General features: G+C 39.6%; 1 long non-coding RNA gene across 1 annotated transcript in view; it reads right to left on the reverse strand.

The window, feature by feature from the left end:
• Positions 1-17,825, reverse strand: part of LOC116422001 — a 40,123-nt gene extending 22,298 nt beyond the window's left edge. Inside the window, exons 1-2 of the long non-coding RNA XR_004232608.1 lie at positions 17,421-17,825; positions 4,913-4,977 (exon numbers count right to left, since the gene is read on the reverse strand). This is a non-coding gene — a long non-coding RNA (uncharacterized LOC116422001). The remainder of the gene's footprint in view (positions 1-4,912; positions 4,978-17,420) is intronic.
• Positions 17,826-23,897: the final 6,072 nt, after the last annotated feature.

A 23,897-nucleotide genomic window follows, 5' to 3' on the forward strand; every position in this document is an offset into this window, starting at 1 on the left:
ATAATCCACACTGAATTGAAAAAAATTAAATGTATTGGGGTTTCTATATTGTAATGTATCTCTGATCTTGTCTACACTGGCAATCCCTTCGGTGATCAGATTACACCATCCATGCCTTGCATCCTGAGTGAATCTAGTCTACGTCCATCCACGGTCCGAGGAGAGATAACGTCCTTCGGTTGTCTCTGGCTCGGTTTTTTGATCGTACATTTTACATCACTTGAATATCATTTCTGGCAAAATCCATACTCTCTGTGACTTCCAAAAAGAAAGGGTATTTAAATGTTCTGTACGTCGTGTCCCTTCCTTCAAATCTGCCTCTTCCCCAAAATCGATAATTACAGCACAGGCCCTCAATTCCGAGGCACTGAGGGCAATGACAGCTTCGTACGCTTGTGCGCTGTAGGAAGCACACATAACAGCACTTACTGTCCCACTTTTGGTCTCCACAGTGCAAAGTTTCTAGCTGGACTTTCAGCAAACAGAGGAAGGTTACAGCCTCATACTTATTTATGGACGTTCTTGACACAAGAAATAAAGGAAAGCTTGGCTGACCGCTTGCCCAGCATGCTACGGGGGGATTCTCGGTCAGGTACAGGAGGAATTAGATGTCGGCTGATTCTCTTCCTCTTTGGTGGTTTTATGGTTAGACTGTTCCCAAAGGTCACACACACATGGTTTTAGAGGCTCAACAATTGTTCCAAAAAAACGATTCCTGTGATTGAATGATACGCTTGAGTTCTGAGAGGTTTAACCACCAGGGGGCACTGCCGGCCAGCTAACCGACTTCTATGACAAGGACCCAAGTCCTTGGATGTCCCCCAATCACCTCTGCCCCCAACTGAAGTCAGAGAGCAATGGGGGGGAAGGGGAGGTTGCAGGCTCTCTGAGGCCCTTGGATGACTGGTGATCTCGAGCCCTCATCAATCATCCCCAAGATTCCTCTTCTTTAGGTCCTGTGAGTGTAGTTGACTGATTGACTGACTGGCATGGGAGCATGGCGTGCCCAGAATTCTCAGCTCCACTCGCAGGCATCCTCCCCAATCTGAGAAGTTTCAATAGGCTTAAAGATGGCGAGCAGGGCTGGGCCGTGTGTACGGTGTTACACTTGTGGCCATAGACTCAAAAGAAATTTATTCCAATGATTCAAAATAGCCACTGCCCAGGCCATGCTCCTGGATTTCTCCCAGTCATAGGGGACCCCAAATATTCCATTCAATGGGCACATTCTAAAGCCAGAATTCAGGTGTTTAGTTCACACTCTGGGCATTTGAAAAAGGCCTTTCCCCTCCCCAACACAACACCCCAAAGCAACAGTATCTGGTCTTTGGGGCAAGTGGGGCCTGAGCCCCCCATGATCACCATCTCCTCAATAGTAGCCACTGAGTTCTCCAACCTTCCCTGCCTGCTCCTAGGACCTGGCTGCTCTGCTGTCCTCAGGTGCTCTGCCCTTGAATAAAGGAGCAACTCTTGCCCTTCCTGCCTCTTCTTCCCTGGTGCGGCAGCACTTGGGGCCACTTGCAAACCCCATCTTTTGACCCCTTTCTTTTCTAAAAACACACTAAGCTTAGGAAGTTTTATGGGATGGGTTTATCGGCAGTACAGGCCCAATCTGGAGCACTAACTACATAACTACCACATAAAATCAAAACCAAAAAAAGGAAAAAAAGGGGGGGAAAAAGCTAGGTTAAGTGATAATTAAATAAATAAATGAATAAAATATTTCGAGGAAGAATAAATAAGTGATAAATAAATAAAAATTAAATCACAGATTCTCACATAATTTGGAGCTGTTTCAGAACACTCCAAGAGGTTCCAGAGTCAGAAGATCTGGGTTCTAATCCGTCCTCTGATGCTTACTGGACCTCAGTTTCCTCATCTCACATATGAAAGGAGTCAAACTAGATAGCCTCTAAGGTATTTGAATTATTAAAACTCTTTTCCTCGAAAAAGGGCAGAAAATTTGTTTCTGATAATAGAATTATGAAATAAAGATCTCATGAGTTATTCATTTTCCTGGCAATTCATGCATCATTAAATAAACGTTCATTTTTGAGGAGCTTCCATTCTTAAAGTAACTGGCTAAACTTAAATGCTCTTCAAATGTGGATCAGTAAGATAAACTAGAAATGCTTATTGGCTATAATCAATCTTTTTCAGACACATAATATGTATTCTTTTATCAAACATTCTTTTAGAGATTATTTTTGAAGCTATATTAGGTTTGGGGGAAGATTCAAAGCTTAGATAAAACAGTCTGGGACCTCCATGACCTTCTACTAGGGAAATAAAACAGTCAGAAATAAGAGGCAGTAATAAACATCACTTAAGTCAACTAACATTTAGTAAGCACCTATTATGTGCCAAAGACTGTGAATGTGTCTGAGAACCACCAGCAGGATATTTATCATATGTGATCTGAGGGAAAAGGTCATTTATCACAGGGAGATCAAGGAAACCTTCATGCAGGGCATAGCATTAAATTAAACTTTATCAGCATTAACTAATGGGCAAAGAAGGGTAGTCTAACCATAAAGCCCCAAGCAAAAGCCCAAAGAGAGAAAAGTGAAAGATTTATTTCAGGGAAGAAACAAAGTCATCATTTTTGGCTGGAATGGAGAGTGTCTAGAGGGAAATAGCAAGAGGCTCTCATGTAACAGGAGGCTATGTGTGATGGGTCTCCCATTTTTCTGAACATACATTTTTGGATGATGCTCTTTATTGCACGTTTGCTGTGAAATTCCTTGGATGCAATGTGCTTGGGTACAACGTGGCCAGTGGGAAATCTCAAACCTCTCTGAATTTTGAAAAACTAATTCCAATTTCCACCTTGGGGCTTTGGAAGAGGCCATACCCTAAGTCTATAAGAGGCTCCCACCTAAGATCTTCTTCCTGTGAGGTGCGAAATGTTCAGCAAAAACATTTTCTGCTCCTCTTCATTTGTTACTGATTGCTCCCTCTTCAGATTTCTTTGCATTATTCTGTTTATGTTTTATTTTTCTCAGGCTTATATAAGTTGTATCCTCCTGGTACCATGTAAACTTTTCAAGGGTAGAGATGGCTCCAATTTTTGTACCAAGCTTCTTAGTATTGTGCCTTTACATAAGAGGGTTCATTTAAATTAAGTGGGATATCATAGGTAAGGCACTTTGCAAACTTTAACATACCATGCAAAAATGATGGTTGTTCTTATTAGCCTAAGTAACACTAAATTATAGTTGACTGGTAATGTTGGCTTGGAATTTCCTGACTATTTGACCGAATTAACCATTTCCTGGGGCATTAGGCAGACACCCAGTCTCAGTCATTGCCTGATGGCTCAGGAAATTTGATTATAGAAGATCTAAATGGAATGTCAGATGGATTCATCAGTGGAAGAGTAATCTATGAGTTTAACAATTCTGAGAAGAGCCATGAAATCCATTCTTAGTGACTCAAAAAGCTGAGCTCATAATGGTTCAAAGTATTGTAAATTACAAAACCAGATTTCATTAACTGTCTCTTTGTTTTTGTAGAATGGGACAAAATGTAACTAGAAAACAAATATCAAAAGAAGTTAGATCAATCCTTGAATCAATTTGGGATTTTTTTTTTGCAATTCATAATGATATAATGTTAAATTATCTCTGGTTGCATCCTTCCTGATCTTTCCTTTGTTTAATGATCAAAGGTGTATCACCCTAAAAGAAACATCTTTCAGGCTATTTTAGTTACTTGAGTCTTTAAATGTATTCTCTTTCTTGCTCCATTTCTTCTCTTTTTAGGCTATCATCTCCAATCTGACTTAGATCACAAAACATGACTTAGAGTTGTAGCAGCTTTAACAGTATACAAATGAAGCACCGCTAATCTAATAAGGAAGGAAAAGTCAGAGCTATGAGTTTGGCCTTGAAAGCAATCCTTCCACGAGAAAATTTGATGTATGAATCACGCCAACTCTGTGGTTTCCCTGTATCCCTTTGTCTTTTCTTATTCTACCTTTTAACTCTGTGATTTCTCAGTATTTCTTTTGTCCTTTCTTATTTCTACCTTTTTCAACCCACATTTCTTTATTCAACCCACATTTATTAACCAAAGCCTACGATGGCTACAACTTGTTGGGGGCAGGGTTCCTGACTGCCATCTGATAAAAAATACTCTACACTAAGCAGAGTTCCCTAGGGCTCTCATCTAGATAAATCAGACAAAAATGTGTATATGTGTGTATATTCATATAAAAGTAGGGTGTATCACATACAATGTATTACACATATATGTGTTGGCTTCTTGTGTAGAGATGTATGATTATACACACGTGTGTATGATACGCACACGTACAGTGTGTTTTGTAGCTAAAAGGTTTTATACATTTATGTCCCATGTAAAAAAACACTGTATTGTCTGTTACACATTTGCATGCATGTATGTACAGCATAAATATGAAGTTGATAAATTAAATATATACAAAGAAATTGGATAGCAGGGAATTCAGGGAGGAGGACAATAGCCAGAGGGGTGTCAGGAAAGACTTCATCGGGGTACAAAGGCATTAGAATGAAATAGGGAGCTCTGTGATAGAGAAACAAAGATAAATCTGGTGTGGCTGAATTGTCGTATTCCCCAGGGAGAATGCTAGCCAATGAAGTGGGAAACCTGACTAGGGCCAGGTTGTCTTGAAAGCCATTGGTGTTGCCTGAGTGGAGTCCCATGGTCAGATCCTTGTAAGATGTAAGGAAAATTACTTTAGCAGCTTTGTGATAGGACAGACTGAATGTCAAGTCAGCAAACATTTATTAGGCACTTTCTGTATGCAAGTCACTCTTGTTGTTGTTTGCCCTTCATTCTCGAAGAGGGCCATGGCATCAGGGAAGTGATGCTATAAAATGCAAGTGAATTGGATTTAAGTGAGGGAGGGATGAACAAGGTCACTTACCTCACTTTCCCCTTCAGACCCATCTGGGTCCCGTGGCAAGATGCAAATCAAGATGACTGAAGACCCTGATGAAAAGAGAGACTTTAGTCTTTTTAAGCTAAGGTCTTCAATAAGTCTGAGTTTGCCTGAGGCAACACTCATTCAGTGGTCAAAGCTAAGAAGCAATGAATGCAAAGAATAGCCACTTTCACCTAGTCCAAAAACAATGGAAATAAATGGCTGAATGAATCTGGGAAGGGAAGACTAACAATGGGAATATAAACATAAACAAAAAGACTACCTCTGTGTTCAAGGAGCTTACTTTCTAATGGAGAAAATATATTATAAAGGGATCTAAAAGATAGAAGAAAGGGAGGGAAGGAAAGAGAGAGAGAGAGGGAGAGACTTGGGGGAAAGGAAGGGAGGAACCAAGAAGGAGGAGGGGCAGAAGTGGAATTGTTAGCAAAACATTAATAATGCCAATTGCAAATTCACTTAAAAGTATTTCATGCCCACATTTTATTTACACTTTGTTTTTCACCTCCCAAAGTGCCAGTTGTTAAATATTTACTATTCCTCCATGGTCACAGCCTGGTGGCAAAGTCTAGACTGTCCAGTTTTGGATGAGGAACACAGCAAGGTTGACCTGATCCACGCCATCATAATGGAAGTCTTGAGTAGCCTCATCAATGGGAGGAGGAAGGTGAAGGACTGAAGAGATCTCCCAGGCTGAGAGGCCTCAGGGAAAGAGGGAAGATGGCCAGGTCTTCATGGAAGACCATAGGACAGAGGAGATCTTCCAAGATGAGAAGGTCTGGAGGTCTGGAAGTGGAGGCTATAGACTCAATCAAGGGTGACCCTCACGGTGACTGGAGCTGGCTCCCGCTGGGTCACAGGAACAGACTGTTACCTTTCAGTGTGAGCACCAACATGCTCAAAATGAGCAAATGCTACAAATCAGGGGCTCTAGATCGAGTCTCCAAATGATGGCCTTCAAGCCAAATCCAGCCTGCCTTTTGATTCTAAATGGTCCATAAGAGAAGAATAGCTTTTATGTTTTTGAAAAACAACTTGGTTGGTTTTAACATGCAAAAACTGTTTCTCCCTTGTCAGACGTGGCTCCTGGGGTATAGTTTGCTGATCACTGGTCTAGACTTGAAGAAGTGATACCAAAAATGTCAATAACCCAAATTCACTTCCAAGTGCGTTGTACTTACATTTTGTTTTTCACCCCCTTCAAGAACCAATTGTTAAATATTTACTAGGATGCTTTTGCTTGGGGTCACCTGAGCTACTGACACAACAGAGAGCCACACACTAAGGGAACTGCATGAAGATTCTATAAAGAGAGCAAAGACTTTTCAGACAGAAGTCAGGAGAACTCTTTGTCACTCGCACTATTATAGACATGTCTCTCTCACCATCTGCATAGTTGATGCTCCAGTCTTTGCTACCCAGGATCCCTGTGAAGCTTCCCTGGCTTGCTTCATATCGAATGTTCTTTCCATGCTATTATGTAAACCCCATTGCTAAAAATTAATAGAGACAATTGGTTATTAGACACCCCATTCCTTCAGGATTTCCCATAGAACCAGAGGGAAGAAATGCCCAATCCTCACTCCAAGAGCCCCAACCTGGGAGGATGAGTGCAGCCCAGAGCTCAAGATAAAGGAAAAAACCAGGGTTAGCCTTGGAGAAGACAAGCCTTCATGGGGATATAATTACTATTCTCTCTTATTTGAAGGAAGATCACAGGAAAGAAGAATTAATCTTGTTCTGCTTGACCTTAGAAGGCAAAAATTGACAAAATTGGTAGAATATTTAAAGGAACAAAGTCAAGTTGGAAAGGAACAGTTAGAACGATAATGAAGTAGAATGGACTTGCTGAAGAGAAAGTAGCTAGCCCTTCCTAAGGTCTCTGAGCAAAGGCGAGCTACCCATCTATCTGTGCTCCTCACTTGTCTGAACCGTTGTACTGGGCACTGGGAGACAAAGACAGAAAAGAGAGTCTCTGCTCTTGAGGAGTTTATAAAGTCAATAAAAAAAGACAACGTGCATGTAAATATATAAGAAATAAACAGAAGATGCTGGAGAGAGGGCATGAACAGTTGGAAGCAGGATCAGAAAAGACTTTGGGTGGGGGGCTTTGAATTTGACTTTTGAAGAAAATGGAGGCTTCTGAGAGACATGGGTAACTAGGAAAGGCACTCCTGGAATATGGGACAGCCTGGGATTGTTGAGCCTGGGAGGCAACAAACAGCTGGACCACTTTGTCTGGAAAGAAGGGGACGATCATGAAATCATTTAGGAAAGAACTCTCAGTTAAACTTCTTGTTTAAAAGATCCAATTCTCTGAGGGAAAACAGAACCTGAGCAGATCTGCATTTCTTTCTAGTGACGTCCATCACATTCATCTAAAAAGCATCAATCTAGGAAATATCTTAGTCAGAAGAATGGCTCTGAATTTCCTTTTTATTTATTTTCTCCTAAGTGACAAAAAATGTGCCACAGTTAAATTCTGGGAAGATCCTGGAACTAGATAAAACAATTCATTAAACACTGAATCACTGTTGAAGAGCACTCACTCAGAAACCCAGAGACATCAGAGCTTCCTTCAAATCGACCACAACATTTTTTCAAACCATCTCATAAAGCAGGGACAAACTAAAAAGTAGGGAAAAGAAGGCGGACCGATGGGGGACAAAGAAGAGACAGTATCTGCCTGAAAGTGGCTCAGAAGAGAAACGAGTGTATACACGTGTGCATTGTGCACACACACACACACACACACGGCTACAGATAAGACTATATACTTTAGGAGCTACATGGTGAGGGATGACACCTCAAGCACAATCATTGAGGGCACACTTGGAGATCCCAAATACAAGGATAATACAAAAACCAAACCTACAAAATCTCTTTTTATTTCTCTCTGATCCTGATGGAAAATCTGAAATCCGCCGGCTTCTCAAACTTCCCTAGAACATTTGGGCTGGATCGCCCCTAAGCCCCGATCGCCTTCTGCCTTCTTGGAGTACCCAGCTGTTGCCATACGTAGAGTCAACTCAAGCACCATGGTTCTCATCTCTTGGTCACATGCAGGGGTTTGGGCCAATCCTCTCTTGACCTACTGCAGATCACAGCTCATCTTCCCCTCCCTATTCAGTGTTTTATTAACATCCTCTAGAAGCTCATCAAGAGAGTGAGTGCCCCCAACAGGCCTTTCAGGCTGTACCTTTGGCATAATTCCTGTGGGAGACTGAAGTATATAAACTGTCCTTTTCCTTCAAAGTATCCAAAACAGAGCTGTTTCCTTGCCTTCCATGGCTTTCTCCCCTTCCACTTCTTGGAGGACATTCTTTATTATACTTGTGCTGTGCATTTTCTGGTTAGAGAGTGTTTCAGCCTCTTTCCTCCTGCATCATTTCCGTTGCCTACTGGTGATTTTCAGTTTCAGATCTTCAGGGAGCAGCGACGTTTATGGTGCACAGTGTGGAACACTTTGGGTGTTTAAAAAGGTGGAGTGGACTTGTATATACTAGGTTCTTAATAAATGTTTACTAATGTATTTGGAAATTAGAGAATAGATGGTATATGAGTAGAATGGCACATTACCATGCTATAAAAATGATAAATATGAGGAACTCAGAGAAAGCTTGGGGAGCTCTTTTTTATGAATAGTATTTTTCCAAATACATGTAAAGATAGGGATTTTTTTTTGTAAAACTTTTGTGTTCTAAATTTTTCTTCCTCTCTCCCTTAGCTTTTCCCCCTCCCCAAGACATCAAGCAATCTGATATAGATTAAATATATACAATCCTTTTAAACATATTTCTATATTTGTCATGCTATGCAAGAAAAATCAGACAAAAAAGGGAAAAAAAAACAAGAAAAAAAAAAGCAAAAACACCGTGCTTCGATCCACATTCAGTCACCATAGTTCTTTGGATAAAATTGTCATTTTCCATCCCAATTCTATTAGAATTGCTTTGAATCACTGTATTATTGAAAAGAACCAAGTCTATTACAGTTGATCATCACATACTCTTGTTATTGCTGTGTACAATGGGTCTCCCGATTCTGCTCTGTAAGAAATGATGAGTAGGCTGATTTCAGAAAAGGCTGGAGAGATCTATATGCACTGATGCTGAGTGCATTGAGCAAAAATATCCCATAACCTTCATATGCCATAACTTATTCAGTCATTCTTGGGAAGCTTTTTATAAATTAACGGCAGGTGAAATAAGCAGGATCAGCAATCTACACAGTATCTATAATTATTAAAGGAGAAGGAAATACTTCTATGTAATTATCAAAATCAGTCTTGGTTTTGATGAATAGATAATAAAATATATTTCTTTATAGTTAGTAGCAGCATAAGGGGTTAAGGGGAGCAGAATATCACATACACCGGCAGACACAAGCAGAATAGTCACTTTTTTGCTAATTTTTTTTTATTATATGAGGTTTAATTTTAGAATGAAAGTTATCCAAAAATGCCTGTAGATACTAAAGAAAAAAATAATTCTAAAAAAAAGAAAATTTAATGTTTACCAACTATACTAGTAACTATATATTCTCCTAACACATTTATGCTGATGTTGTATCAGTTGCCTCAAACCAGCCAAGGGATACATAGGGTTAAACCCTACAGGCCTGTCTTGCTTCTCAAAACTTTAAACACCATATCAATATGCTTTGCTAATTGAAAGCATGCTCTCCACAAACTTCAATAAATTAGTATTTTATTTGTGCAACAAAAACATGTTTTTGCTTTTACAAATTGAATTATGGTGTTCTTTCTGAGACCACGTATCTAGGAGAGAAGTCATTTTGGACTACAAATCCAATGAATGAAACGGTTAATAATGTGGCAGTCAGGAATGCTGCAGCAATCTCAGGCAGTTTTAAGAGAAAAGTATCCAGATCTAGGGAGATGATCTCACTGGACTGTCCCCTGGTCAGACCACAGCTGGACTGTCATATTCAAAGCTGGCTATCAGGGGTCAGGAAATGGCACTAAGAGACTAAAGTACACCCAGCTAAGGGCAATCTTGAAGTTGATTTATATGAAGATCAGCTAAAAGTAAAACTGGGGTGCTTAACCTGAAAAAGGAATATTTAGAATGGAAAATAGAATTCACTTTATGTATTTGAAGGATATAATTCAGGGATTTAAACTTATTCTCGTTGACTTTAGGGGGGAAAAAGAATCCACAATGAGGATTCCCATATCTCAGAATTTCTTGAAAGGAATGTCAATGACCATCAAGCCCAACCCACACTGAAAAGTGTCATGGATACACACCTGATAATGGATCTGAGAAGGGAGGCAGCCCATTCCATTTGAGGCTCTGTTGGTTTGAAGTCTCCCCCTTATATCAGGTCTACATCAACTTCTTGACAACCTCTCCCCATTGGTCCCCAAACTATCCTTGAGTGCTAATAGAAAAGATCTAACTCCTTCTCATGATAGTCTTTCAAATACTCAATTTTCCTGGCACTAATGAAGCGTATCATCATCAAGCTCAAAAGGCCTAGTTCCTTCCACACATTATCTTACAAATTCATTATTTCAGTTGTCCTCACTAGCATTCTCTTGTGTTTCGCAAAGGTCTTCCTAAAATATATACTCAGAAATTAAAACAATGCTTCCTGATCTCCCAAGGCTGCATGTGGTAGAACAATTATCCCTTTATTCACAAACTCCCTGCTTCTCCTAATCCAGCCCATCCAGCTCATGTTAAGCCTTCTGTCCAGTAAAAGCAAGATGGCACCTCACAATGGCATCCCAATATTGTTCTTCTATTGGTTTTTGGAACAAAGACTTTCCATTTATCCCTATTTGATTCTCATTTGATTGAACCTGCAGCTCTCAACTGTCAAAATCCTTCTGAAGTTTTGGGATTCTTGTCAATCTGGCTTTAGGTCATCTGCAGATTGTATAAGGGGACACCCTATGCTGTTACTTAAGCCTTTAATAAAAATGTTAACTAACACAGGGCCATGAAGAGATCCATGGGATTCTACTCTGGTGCCTTTCTTCCAAGTAGAAATCAAACCATTAAAGATGACTGCCTATTAAGTCAATTTCAAATCCATCCACTTATTACTGTTGAGCTCACATTTTCCCGTCTTTTCTATAAAAATAACATAATATTTTATCACATGCCAAACTATACATAACCACAGCATTTTCTGATCTATTAGTCTACTTAATTAAATACAATTCAATTTTAATTACAGTACCTGATTTGATACTGATACCTAAATTTAAAATATAATTAAATAAAAGAGATACAAGTATACATATATAGAAGTAAATGGATTTGAAATTATTATTTAATTTCATCATTCATTCAGCTGTGTCTAATGTGGAGTCCAATGTAACTCCATATGGGGTGTTCTTGGCAAAGATATTGTGGTGGTTTGCTATTTCTTTCTCCAGTGGATTAGAAAATGGAGGTTAAATGATTTTTTTAGGGTCATATAGCTAGTAAGTGTCTGAGATCACATTTGAACTCAGGTTTTCCTGGGTACTCTAGACCCAATACCTCAACCATCATGCCAGCTAGCTACTAGATATGAAGTTGCAAAGTCAAATTGAATCAATGAAAGGAATAAAGGTCATAAAAATTTTGATTCTCGGGAAGAACAAGGTGCTGACATGAGATACTGGAATTCTATTTTTCTGGAATTTTATGGGAACACTACACTTCAGACTTTAGGAAAGATGTCTCCACAGGGAGGTCCAGCATGGAGAGGTCCGGTGCAGGAATTGAACGGGAGGCTGTCAGTCAAAATACCAAACCATTTCAGGTTCAGAAGTTCAGATCACTAGTGAGACCTCCAGTGTAACCAGAGAAGGCAAACTGTGAGTCCCTAAATCCCAGCATAACAGGCAGGATTTGGCCAGGCTACTCAGCCTTGGGGAGAAGCCTGCAGCACCAACCCCAGGGCAGTCAGAAAGAAACCCCTGTAGCCCTGCAGAGGAAACTTGGGACAATCTTTCCCATACCCTAGGAGCAGACATCAAACTTTAAAAATTAGGGGAAAAAAAAACAAAAAGATCTCTGACTATAGAGAGCTACTATGGAGGCAGTGAAGATCAGAATACAAGCCAGAAGAAGACAAGAAAGGCAGACTGCTTTCACATGAAATCTCAGGATGGAGATATGAATTAGTCTCCACCTCAAAAAACTCTCTTGGAAGAATTACAAAAGGACTTCAAAAGAGAAAAAGAAGAAAAATAGGGAAAAGAAATGAGAGCTTTGTGGGAGAATTATGAGTTTTTTTTGGGAAAAGCCAACACGTTGGAAAAGGAAGCACAGAAACTGACTTGAAAAAAAAACTCCTTAAAAACAAATTTGACAAAATGGGAAATATATACATATAGGGGAATATTATCCTTCAGAATTGTAAAGATTTCAGAAATTAAATATATGTATATATATGGGAATATTATCCTTCAGAATTGTAAAGATTTCAGAAATTAAATATATATATGAGAATATTATCCTTCAGAATTGTAAAGATTTCAGAAATAAAATCAAGTTGCCTAAGAAAATTTCCAATTTATTTTCTTTTTGCATTAGAAAAAATGGCAACAAACTACTTTGAGATTTCACTAGGATATATAAATAAAGATAGGTAAAGGCAGAGCAGGTGCAACTTGGGGAGAACTACCATAGGATATTATCAAATAACAGACGTTGTAATTTGTTCAGCTGCTAAGCCATCCGTATTTCATTCAAAAACAGTAACTGATTTATCTAATAGGTAAACCTGATGCATCTGAAGATAAATTGATTTCTATGAAGTTTATCTGAAGACACTAAATCTTGAGTGGTTGTAGTTTGTGTTCCTGAAAAGAATGTTCATACCAAAGATGATGGTAATGGCGGTAGTAATAACAATAATAATTTCCCTTCTCTTTTCAGAAAAAAGTTTGAACTCAAATTATCTTTAATAAGGAAGGACATATGAGGATCCTTTTATAGGGAGATCTCCAAACCCTCTTTTTCTTAAAGAAAAAAGACCAAGGGAAAAAAATTCAATAGTCCAGAGTCACCTGTAATAAGTTTTTACTTCTCCTCACTTCCACCCTAATTATTTACCTCAATGAGATGATTTCATATTTACCTATCTAGGATGGCCCTGTTTTTCCCTAATAGAATGTGAGCTCCTTGAGGACAGGAACTGGTTTGCCTTATTGCCTATTTTCAGATAGTTTGAGTTCAAACTATCTGCAGATACTTTATGTTTGTTAAATAAACTAGTAAAATAACTAGTAAACAAAGAAATGTTGAGGTTTTTTTTTTTTTTACAATGTCATGAAAGATTTAAAAAATGAAAACCAGTGCCCAAGAAAGACAAGGCTAGAAGTTCTTCATTTTTTTTAAGAAGGTGAGGAGTAAGGAAGCACTATTCTATCCACATTCTTTCAGGAGGCTTAGTAGTCCTAGTTGCCTTCTGCCCTCTGAGCCCAGACTGGAGGAGCCCACCTAACCCACTGAGCAAATATAGTGTACTTAGACCCATTTTTGTAGCTGCTACTTCTAAGAGCATAGCCACCCCAGCCCCATTCCCATACTGACACCCTAGGTCACTGGCAGAAGGAAGGCACTGATTAAGCATGGCATTGATGAATTATTGTAATTTGTATTGCATTAAAGAGAACAGAGAGCAAAGTTCAGCCCAGAAGCCCTGAACTAACGCTCTTCAATCTCGACTTTCCCTTTTAACTTTAAGGAAAAGTCAAAAGGATAAAGGGATGAAATGTCTGAACATTGATCATGACTTCTAGGCCTCAGTGACATATTCAGGTCCAATATCACACAAAACTATGCAGTGATATTACCTTAAAAATTGGAGCTTAGTGTGATTATCATCTCTAAACACAAAATGATTTTGCTAAAAAAAAAATCTTTCAAATGTTATTAAATTAGGTGTTTTAATTTATGAAATAAAAAAAGTATTTCCATAACATGGTACAATTTAAAAAAAGATGATAGTACGTACAACTGTGAAATTTATGTACAACTTACTATTCCTTTCAAATATACATCATCATGTAAATTCTCTTTTTTAATTCCCTTCCCCTATCCCGTCCTGGAGATAGCTATCATTAGGCACAAATTGGAGAGTGCATATGTATTTAGACATCATTTTACCCAACCTCCTCATTTTATAGATAAAAAATAACTACAGCCCATATAACTACAGAGGGAAATAAATGGATGAAAGTTACTCAAAGAGTATAACTGGAAAAGAGACTCAAATTAGTTCTGACACTAAGCTCCATGCTCTGGCTCCCATATTCCACTGTTTCACTTACTTTTGAGCCCAAGATTTCATCAGTGCAATTTCTGAAACCAATTGATTCCATTAAAAATAATTTCATGCTACTTGGAGCTTACATTGAATAAATGAATCAATATCAGATGGAAAATGAAATCTTCATTATTACTTTTTAATTATTACTGTTGGGCTTTGTTATTTTTGGAGTTTTAAATATTACTGGAGCTCTAATACCGTTCATACTTAAGATGAATCAGAAAAGCAACAGGAATTCAGGAGAAGACCTGACTCGAGTTCAAATCTCAGCCTAGTAACTCTATGCCTCAGTTCTCACATCTGTTTTACTTTATTTTTTAAGGGAGGTTGAGCTGGCAGAGCCAGCCTGCCAGGGCCCTGCTAGCTCTCACTCCATGACTCTGAGCCTAATAATAACAAATATTTCCATCGCCTCTTAAGTTGCGCCAAACACTCGACACATCATCTCATCTGATCCTTATGAGAGCCTTTGAAAAAAGGGGTGGGCCCAAGGCTGCTGCAGAGGAATGGAAAGAAGGCCAGGAGCCCTGATTTGTCATTTCTGAGCCGGCTAACGTTCCAGGAGTCCATTAAGCTCTCCCAGATTCATTCTCCTTCCTTGTGGAGTGTATGATGTATGTTTGTATGTATACATATATTTGGATGTATGTATGTCTACTTTATATGTATATTCATGTATATGTGTCTAGAGATAATGCATGTTTATATATCCATATCTACAGATTGTACATGTGAATGTGTGTGCATATAACATGTTATGTATATGTATATATATATATTTTTTTAAATAAATATATCTGTGACTTTATATGTCTAGGGAGTTCCTGATCAGTTACTCTTTCTAGTAATTCAAATAAAAATCGATCTCCCTCCTGTAGTCATTTGTTCATGGTCCCCCAAACTCAAGGTTGCCATTTCCTAAACCATCAAAGCTTCATCAGTGTGCAGCTGGGAAAGAGCTCAGAGATCATCTCTTCTGATCGTCTCCTTTTTTAGATGGGGAAATTGAGGATCAGGAAGGCGAAAGGACTTGTCACCCAAATGGTAAATAGCAAGGCAGAGATTTGAACCCAAGTTCTAGTTCCAGCATCCCTATCACCAGAATGTTTCTTTATGTTTTAGCAGATCTCCCAACTGCCTCCGGGGTCATCCCCAGCCTCCGGATCTGGATCTGGCCACTGGATTCAGATGGCTCAGGAGGGGAAAGTGAGACAGGTGACCTTGCACAGCCCTCCTTCCTACAATCCTGACCTCCCTGAGGTCATGGTCTTTTTCAAGAAAGAAGAATAAAGCACAAGGACAAATTTAAAGCTGAAGAAAGAGCATGTCCTAGCAGCTCAAAGGTCATTTAGGAGGGCTCACCATTAACAAATCCAGGTTCAGTGACTCTCAGTTGTTATTCAGCTTTCTCTGATTCTTTCTTATCAACAGTAGGATTGGGGTGTTCTTGGCAAGATCCTGAAGTTCTTCCCCAGGGGACTAAGGCAAACCACGATAAGTGACTTGCACAGTCACACAGCTAGCAAATGTCAGAGGCTAGGCTCTGTGTTCTAACTACTGAGCTTCCCAGCTCTCCCAGGGTTCTTCAGTGCAGCTGAATTAGTAGATGGGCTTGCCTCAATTAAGGGCAACTGCTTAAAAGGGACAAAATCCCCCCTGCAGACCCTTTCTGCTAAGCATTCAGTTATCGACATTCAAGTGCTTTTAGAGAATAAACATCCTTTTTTTTTTTTTTTTTTTCTGCTCTGCCAAAGGACAATTTGGGACAACAAGGAGAGTCCTGGTTCTCCTGGAAGCTTCCCCATAAAAGACAAGAATGATGAGCTACGGCTCAAACACTCTTGCCTGAGCCCAATACTGTCTTACTGACGAAGCCCGTTTGAGGTATGTACGGTGTCGCCATATTTGTTGTGCGTTAAAAGCTTGAATTGGCTTAAATCTGCACAAAGACTCCTGGGAGTCCCCGTATAAGCACTGGATTATAACCAAAATAACTCACAAAAGCAAAAACCTGGGCAGAACTGCTGAAGAAAGGCTTCCACGGGTCCCAGGGGCTGCCCCTACGCCACACGTTATCATCCATAACTGAGAAGCAGAGGCCCAGCTCCTGCAGGTTAAGGGCACATGACTCGAGGCAGAGCCTGGGAAAGGGTTTCCCATGAAGCTGGCCTCTCCCATCCTCCTTTACTGTGGAGGGTTTCGGGGCAATCAGTCAGGCCCATCATTTCCCGGGAAGTGATTTCCATGCTGCGACCTCTGCAAGCTATGATAATTATGGGCATTTGTAAACTTGTTAATGCCACAAGCAGGAACTTTTTCACGGTCAGAGCCAAGGGGACCTCACTCCTGAGCTCTGCTCTATCTTTAGGAAGGAGAGAAGGGGGAGACTGGGAGGGGCATCATTGGGCAGTCATGACCCCCCTTTCTCTGTCCTGGGGTAATTGTGAAGTTGGCACACCCAGGATGTTCGGGAGAGCCATCAGCCAGAGACTTTTGTTGGTTAAAAACATCCTTTCTTGGATTAGTGTTGTGAATATTTTCATATTTATTTTTTTAATATGTGCTCTTCCCCCCTCAATAGAATGCAAGCTCCTTAAGGTCATTTTATTTTTTGCATTACATTTGCAATTCCAAAACAGAAATTCTGGTGTAGAGTAATTGAAAAGAAGGGAGGGAGATGAGGAAAGGAGAAGAGAGGGAAGGAGGGGAAGGAGGAAGGAAAGAATGAAGGAGGGAAAGGAGGGAAGAGAAAATAGGAGAGGGGAAGGAGGGGAAGGAGAGAGGGAGAAAGAGTGAGAGCCTTCTATTTTGCTTACTGATCCAGCAGCTTCAATAGATACCCTGAGACCATCTCTAAGCACATCATTTTCTGATTAATTCATCCCCAACCCTCAAAATCTCACATTTCCAACAATCTGCTGGACATATTGAACTGGATGTCTTATAGATGCCTTAAATCTGGCTTTTTCAAAACTGAATTTTTGGTGTTTTCAGCAAATCTGCCCCAGCCTCCATCACCTTCCCAAGTTCTTTGTCACCACTGAGGCACCTCCCTACTGCTAACCCAGGCTCACAGTCCATCTCAGGGGCAATCCTCAGCCTCTCCTACTGCTCACAGTTGCCAACATGCTGCCAAGGGCTTTCCATGTTGCCTTTATAGAACATCACTTGTAAATGCTGAAACTGTGCCCACCTTGGTACAAGCCTTCCTCATCCCATGATGACTTTGGGGTCTCCACTTGCTCTTCCTTCTTCAGATCTTTCTCCTCTCCAGTCCTTCCTCCTCTCAGCTATTCAGCACATATCATCCCTCTACCCACCAAAGCCCAGTGGTAAACGTTTACCCCCAAGATGACGCTCCATTTGGCTTTGAAAGCTTCCTCAGTCTTCCTTCATCACTCTGCCTCCTGACCTCCTCCAAGTCTCACTTTCGGCAGGAAATGTTTCCTGGCCTCCCTCATTGCTAACCGCCTTCCCTCTGAGACTGGTTGTCTCCAGGTTGTTCTGGACGTGTTGTCTCTGCACAGAGCTTTTGCCTCTCCTTTAGGTAAGGAGGTAAGAAATAGTTCCCCCTTTATAAATCTTAACACTTGGGGAAATGTCCAGTAATTCAGTCACATCTGACTCTTTGTGACCCAAAGGGGTCAACCAAATCACGGGGGTTTCTTGGCAAAGATCCTGGAATGATTTGCCATTTACTTCTTCAGTTTGGGCTGTTGTTGTTGCTGTTCCTGTTATATTTGTTGCTCGTTATTCAGGTAGGGGTTAAGAGACTTGTCCAGGGTCCCATGGCTAGAAAGTAAATGAGGTTAGATTTGAACTCTGGGCTCTCTGACTCCCCACTAGCCCTAGCCATGGTACTACCCATCTGCTCTATAACCACATAATAAGTGCTTAATAATTAAACTAACTAGTCTCCCTGTTAAATATACTTAATTTCTTCAATCAATCCTGTGGGTGCCCTCCTTGTTCTTCAGCTTATCACCAGCCTTAGTATCCTGAACTGAACCCAATTTCCCCAGTGGGGTTTGACCAGTGCATAATTCAGCATCTTTGTCACTTCCCTCATCCCAGACACTATTCAGTAACACAACCTAAGATTTAAGGGCCTTCACAGCCTTTATGTTACTCTGCCTGGCTATGACCTATCCACCTTGTCCTTGTCCTTGTGAAGTTAACTTTCTGCACCCAAACATAAAATTTGACTGGGTGACATTTCATCTTAAAAGATTTGACCCGATATTCTCCCTTGTCAAAATTGTTTAGAGATATCAACTGTCAACCAGAGTTCTAATTATTCCCCCAACTTTTTGTCATCTGTAAATGTGAGCCAGACATTTCAAGTTAGATTCAAATTGGTATTTAAAATATCCAGCAGCACAGGACAGCCTACTTCTGGTCTGCAACTCCAGAACCCCTCTTAGTAACCAAAAGATTCAGTTTACTTTTCCATAGCATAAATTATCAAGAAGGGAGAAGCTTAACACAATGATCTTTCAAAGACTTGGGAGGTCATGAGTTTGAGTCCCATTTACCTGAAACAGTATAGATCTAACTAAAGCTTTCTACAGCTGAGGAAGAGCCTTCAAGAATTTTAGTAGTCTTCACACTTCTCAAATTGGCTAAGATGACAGGAAAAGATAATGATAATTGTTGGAGAGGATGTGGGAAAACCAAGATGCTAATGCATTGTCGGTGGAGTTGTGAACTGATCCAATCATTCTGGACAGCAATTGCTGAGGAATTGAGGTTAAGTGAGTTGCCCAGGGTCACACAGCCAAATGTCTGAGATCAGATTTGAACTCAATTCCTCCTGACTTCAGGGCTGGTGCTCTATCCACTGCGCCACCTAATTGTCCCCCTCAAAATGGCTTTTTCTCACTTACAGGTGAAGAGGGACAATATTCTAGGATCCTAATATGGCCACAGCAGACAAGGAATGGATAACTGAATTTAATTCCCATTCATTTCAACTCCACATAAATTAAGTACTTATTAGGTAGGACCAGGCACTAGGAAAACAAGAACAAAATCAAAGGGGTCTCTGTGGGACAGTACTCCAAGCGGAGGTGAAGGCACCAAAATAGGAGAGCAAATGTTGAATTTGGGAAGAGGCAAATAAACTGTATCTAGAGAATTTCGAATAGCACTTACCGGCGTTGACTCAAATAAGAGGAAATTTACTACGGATGAATATTTAAGTCTTACATGAAGTTCCAAAAATAAGTTAATGTTCCAAAAACGACAGAGGGAGTTATGACAGGACTGTGGCTTATGAGGAAAGACCCAGGAGCTCCAGGAGATTTCAACAGCGAAAGACAGCAATGTGACATTCTGCCATGGATGTCAATATGATCTGCTTTTAGGAGAGATTAGGGTTTCGGGCATGAGAAAGCGACAAGTCCATTGGATTCAACCCAGTTAGACCACCTCTGGAGTGTGGCTGCTTATATTTTCACACTGTATACACATGTGTGAATAGATATCTATATATCTATAACTATATATTCTTATAAGTACTTTTCTCTCCCATTAGAATATAGGCTTATTACGAGCAGAAATTGGTTTGTTGTTTTGTTCTGTTTTGTTTTGTTTCTTGTTTTATGTTTTGTTTTGGTTTGGATTAAGTTGGTTTTTTTGGCAATTATATTGTCAATGACTAACACAATGCCTGGCATATGGTAGGTGTTTAATTAATACTTCTTTATTGATTGATTGATTATTTCACAGTTCAGGCTGACTTCTTTTTGAGACAACAAAGAATTGGAAATTGAGGGGATGTCCATCAATCAGGGAATGGCTAAAAAAGTTGTAGAGTATGATTGTGTTGAAATAGGATTGTTCTGTAAATGGTATAAGAAAAACCTGGCAAGATTTATATGAAATGATACAAATGATACCTGGCCAGAACCAGAAGAACACTCTGTGGAGTTAACAGCAATATTGTAAGATGATCAACTGTGAATGACTTAGCATTCTGATCAAGGAGTGAGACAAAGATCCACAATTCTAAAGGAGTCATTATGAAAAATGCTATCCACCTCCAGAGAGGCAAGTGATATACTCAACAAAGCATACTAAAAAAAATAAAAAAATAAACTTTGTTTTTCTTGCCCTTTTTTCTTTTGCAACATGGCCATTGTGAAAAATTTTGTGTGACATTATACATGTAACAGATATATTTCTTGCCTTCTCACTAGGAGGGGGCATTGAAGGCAGGAAGAGAATTTGGAGCTGAAAATTAAAGAAAATATATTTTTGAAAGATACTCCAGGGCTCCAGCAACTTCCCAAGTTGACTACTGCAGTTATCTCCAATTAGTCTCCCTACTTAAAGTCTCTCCTCTTTCTAATTCAGCCTCCACATAACTGTCAAACCGATATTCCTAAATAGGCTTGCTAAACTCATTCAAAGGGACGAGAAATCTAGAATAGCAAGGGAAATAATGGGGGGAAAGTAGGAATGAAGCAAACAGCACTTCAAACAATATTATAAGGCAGTAATCATTAAAACTGTGTGGTACTGATTAAAAATAGAAAAGTTTTTCAATGGAACACCTTAGAGAATGAAGAATAAGAAATAATGATCCAGTATTCGATAAATCTGAAAATATAATTTACTTAGGAAAGAGTTCTCTATTTGACAAGAGCTGTTGAGAAATCAGGAAATTAATCTGGCAGAAATTGGATCTAAACAATTACCTTCTTTAATATATTACAATGAATTCAAAATATATGTGTGTGTAGCTTTATTATTCTAATATTAAAGATGTAGCATTAAGACATTAGAAAACAACCAGGTCAGATAATATCCACAGCTATGGCATGGGGTACATTCTTAATCAGTCAAAGGAAATTGGTAATTACAAAAGATGTAAGAAAAATCCAGTTACCAGTTGAATTACTTTTGAATTCTCAAAATTGAATGCAATCATACTAAGAAGGGAATAAGTCTTCTGGAGGGAAAATATTTAAGGGCTTGATATCTAAGATATTAAAAAAAAAACCCTAATATAAATGCGTAAGACCCAAGGCATTCCCTAGAATAGTTCTCCCTAATAGTGGTCAAAGGATATGAATAAACATTTCTCTAAAAAAAAAAAAAAAGAACAGCAAATTATTACTTGTATATAATAAAAGAAACACAAATCAAAATAATCCTAAAATTTTATCTCACAGACTGCAAATTGGTAAAGATAAATTAAGATGAAAATAGTTATTATGGATGAGGTCGTATAAAAACACAACAAATGCACTTCTGAGAGAGTCATGAACCCTAGGCTGCAAAATTATGAAAATTAAGTGTCACACATCTTCTATAATTTATAGAATAATATAATTCTATATTATAGAATAGAAAATAATGTAAAATAAGATTTATGCATTTCACCCTAGCATTTAAAGCCCTACACCATCTAACTCCCCCTATTATCGCAGAACTTTCAGTCAAACCTCTTCCCAGAGACAACATCCCATCTCCCACTTCAATGAATTTGTCTGTATGGGTTATTTGTGCCCGACTCAGTAGCTACAATCAGACACAATATATCTCAACCCTGACATAGTGAGGTCATTTTGGTCTTCTCTGAATATTAAAATTAACAACCATTTCTAGCACCTAATGAAGGGTCCAGAATAATATAATTTTACAAATATTTTTGGAAATAAATTGATTTTTTTTTTCCTGAGGCATTTGGGGTTAAGTGACTTGCCCGGGGTCACACAGCTAGGAAGTATTAAGTATCTGAGACCAGATTTGAACTCAGGTCCTCCTGAATCTCAGGGCTGGTGCTCTATCCACCGCACCACCTAGCTGCCCAAAATAAATTGGATTTTAAATTAAAAATCAACAAAGGTCAAATTTCTACTACAATCTTCCATCATCCCTCTTCAGCGGGTTGTAGTAGATTGAATACAAAAGTCACAGTCAGAAAAACCTGGATTCCAATTCTGCTTCAGATATGTGCTCAATTATATAACTATAAGAAGAATAGCTGGGAGAGAAGTCTCATTTTAGAGAAGAAAATGAAGCAAAGAGGGATTGGGATTAATTGACTCCCCAGGGTCACACAGCCAGTAAATTTCTGAAAGCAGATTTAAACTCAGCGCTTTATCCACTAGGCCACCTGGCAACATCAGAAAATTTAACATCTCAGGTCCTCAATTGTCTCATATGGAAAAAGAGGGCTTATAATGGCACTGATTTCTGGTTTGTTACGACGTTCCAATGAGATAAAGGATGCAAAATAATTTTCTTTTTTGAGGCAATCAGTGTTAAGTGACTTGCTCAGAGTCACACAGTAAATTGTAAGTGTCTGAGGCCGGATATAAGTATTTTTCAATCCTTATTGTACTATATAAATGTGAGTCATCATCAACTACATTTGTGCATCTTGTGGATACATCAAAATTGATGGCTGGGATTTACCAAGACTGAGGAGGAGATCCATTTCCTTTTAGGGAGGGGGGAGAAGTTGTACTTTTCCAAACGAGCTAATGAATTCTTTATCCAGACTTCCTTATGACAGCCTTTATTCAACTCTCACACATGCCAGGGAGCAAAATGTTTCCATGCACTAAATGGATTTCCCATTAAGTCAAAGCCATCTCCAAAGACGTTATCTACTCGTCTAGGGTTCTGTTCAAGGTTCCCCAAACTACAGCACAGAGTCAACAAAAATCAAAAAGCTGCCAGGGCTACTTAAGATCTTTGGCTCTGCTTTGATATTATTTAAGGACCTAGGATGGTAGTGAGACAGACAGAGACAGAGACAGAGACAGACAGAATCTGAGAGGAGACAGACAGAGACAGAGAGAAGAAGGAGGAGGTAGAGGAAAAGGAGAGACAGACAGAGCCAGACACAGAGAGACAAACAGAGACAGAGACAGACAGACTCTAAGAAGAGAGAGACAGACAGAGAGACAGAGACAGATATAGACAGAATCTGATAAGAGAGAGACAGAGACAGACAGAGACAGAGACATACAGAATCTGAGAGGAGAGAGAGACAGACAGAAAGAGACAGAGAGAAGGAGAAGAAGGAAGTAGAGGAGGAGGAGAGACAGAGACAGAGACAGAGCCAGACACAGAAAGAGAGACAAACAGAGACAGAGATAGATAGACTCTGAGAGGAGAGAGAGACAGAGACAGAGACAGATACAGACAGAATCTGAGAGGAAAGACAGAGACAGAGAGATAGAGACAGGGACAGAATCTGAGAGGAGAGGCAGAGAGAGGGAGAGAAAGTACATCCATCAGCAGTCAGCGGAGCCCCGGACGTGCTCAGAGTTTCTCCATTCCCGCACACACGCCACCTCCCGATGTAATTAATCTAGCCCAGATGTTCTCTGTATCAGCGAGACTTGTAGCAATGTCTATTTCAAGTTAAATGGAATAATTGAAGCCAGAGCATCACAGCCTGTATGAAGTAAATCAAAGTCCATCACAGTCATAAAAAGGCAGACCAGGGAAAGCATGAATGGGAAAGATCCATTATGAAAAGGAAAAGCAAAACGCTTTGATTAAAATTTATCATCTCACACAACACTGATCGAAATCACTCGGTAACCACTCAGAGCCCTGACGCCAGCGCTAGGGAACGGGCCTGACTGGAAATTAGGCCGGGGTCAGGGCTTGTTGTTGTTGTTGTTGTTCCTTCGGATAATGACCT

Source organism: Sarcophilus harrisii, chromosome 2, assembly GCF_902635505.1.
Source record: "Sarcophilus harrisii chromosome 2, mSarHar1.11, whole genome shotgun sequence".
Classification (NCBI taxonomy): domain Eukaryota; kingdom Metazoa; phylum Chordata; class Mammalia; order Dasyuromorphia; family Dasyuridae; genus Sarcophilus; species Sarcophilus harrisii.